We start from the raw sequence: 2,054 nt of genomic DNA, 5'->3' as shown, positions 1-2,054 counted from the left end.
AGGCGCCTGTGGTCCCAGCTACTTGGGAGGCTGAGGCAGGAGACTCGCTTTAAGGCCAAGAGTTTGAGGTTGCTGTCATCTGTGATGCCACAGCACTCTACCCAGGGTGACAGCTTGAGGCTCTGTCTCAAAAAAAAAAAAATCTTGTTTGAATTATTAAATTGAGGATTCAAAGTGTCATGGTCTTGATTTGAAACTACAGTGAGCACTATATGAGGAATTTATCTCTTTTGTCTGTTTTCGGTCTTACTTGGGATGAGTGGTGATATAAGGCAAAGAACGTGGACATTGGAGTTAGATCTGGGTTCATTTGTGATGCTACCATGATAATACTAACACTAGTGACAATATAAATAATTACCATTTATGGAGAATACTATGTAACAGACCTGTGTAACCCTTTTATATATGTTATCTTGTTTAATTTTCACATAATCGTGTAAGATAAGTTTATGGTCTTTATCTTCCTGATGAAGGAGTGAAGCAAAGAGCAGTTCAGTAAAAAGCCTGTGGCAGAGCGAGAACTGTCTCCATTTTGTTTCCTATTATATCATGGTATTTTTTTTTTTATCTTTATCCATTCTCCTAGATTTCCCAGAATCCTCCCTCTGCTTTTGGATGTAATTGTTAGATGTACTTAAGGAAATGTGCAAGAACCATGTTTTGAGTCCATCAGGTCATCACTTAACCTATTATTACAATACACTCTCTCATTGTTACAACACAGACTCTACAGTTACTGCCTAAGTTTAAGAGAGGCGTATTGTGGCGCAACCTCCAACTCCTGGGCTCAAGCGAGTCTCATGCCTCCGCCTCCCAAGTAGCTGGGACCACAGGCGCCCGCGACAATGCCTGGCTATTTTTTGGTTGCAGCCATCATTGTTTGGCAGGCCTGGGCTGGATTCAAACCCACCACCTTAGGTGTATGTGGCTGGCACCTTAGCCACTTGAGCCACAGGCGCCGAGCCAGCCTCTCAGTTTTAACAGAAAGATGATTCACTGGCTTCTGCTCTGCTTGGAGGTTCATTGCTGGCTCTTTCATTGCACCTGGCCCTGCCTGGAATGCTTTGGTCATGTGTATTCTTATACTTAAAGTAAGAAAGATTATATGATTTTTAGAGACACAGATGAGTACAGGAAAATTTAATTCTTTGTTTTTATTATATACTATTTTACTACTTATTACAAGCTAAGCCAGGAGTAGTGGCTCATGCCCGTGATCCCAGCATTTGGGGAGGCCAAAGGGGGAGGTTTGCTTGAGGCTTGGAGTTTGAGACCAGCCTGGGCAATATAGCAAGATCCTGTCTTTACAAAAAGTAAGAAAAATCAGCTGGACATGGTGGTGTGTGCCTGTAGTCCGAGCTGCTTAGGCGGCTGAGGGAAGAGGATTACGTGAGCCTAGGAGTTTGAGGTTACAGTGAGCTATGATTGTGTCACTACACTCTAGCTTAGGCCACAGGGCAAGACCCTGTATCTTAAAAAAAAGATAAAGTAGAAATTAACAAAAAAGTTAAGGAAATCATTTAAATTTAACATTAAACTTAAAAAAAATCTTGTTTGGGCTTGGTGCCTATGGTTCAAGTGGCTAAGGTGCCAGCCACATACACCTAAGGTGGCGGGTTCAAATCCAGCTCTGGCCCGCCAAACAGCAATGAGGGCTGCAACAAAAAAAATAGCCGGGTGTTGTGGCAGGGGGCTGTGGTCCAAAAAACTTAAAACAAATCTCAATACTTTAACGTTGCTAAATATCTAGTCAGTTCTAAAAGTAAATTTTTAAGACTGAATAAAATTCCTTCAATGAAAAGTCCTTAATCTACTGAATCATTCCATTATTGTAAGATTTTTAGGTTGCTTATAATTTTGCATGATTATAAATAATGCTGTGATGAATAACTTCATGCCTATGACTTATTCTCTAGTGGAATCATTTCCTCAGGAAGGATTTCTAGAAGTTGAATAATAGTACAAAAAGTCACATGGTATTTTATCAAGTCTTCCAATGTTGTATTGTATTAAGGAGTTCTTTGTTTAGGACAAAGATTTTTTTTTTTTTT

The 2,054-nt window shown here is 40.1% G+C and overlaps 1 protein-coding gene across 2 annotated transcripts in view; it reads left to right on the top strand.

The window, feature by feature from the left end:
* The window catches only part of BAG4 (BCL2 associated athanogene 4), a 28,651-nt gene that overhangs the window by 22,082 nt on the left and 4,515 nt on the right, over positions 1 to 2,054 (top strand). The window lies entirely within an intron of this gene.

This window comes from Otolemur garnettii, unplaced genomic scaffold (genome assembly GCF_000181295.1).
Source record: "Otolemur garnettii isolate 467f Iridium unplaced genomic scaffold, OtoGar3 scaffold00102, whole genome shotgun sequence".
NCBI lineage: Eukaryota > Metazoa > Chordata > Mammalia > Primates > Galagidae > Otolemur > Otolemur garnettii.
Note: the sequence above shows the minus strand (reverse complement) of the source record. Positions and strands in the feature narration are given on the sequence as shown.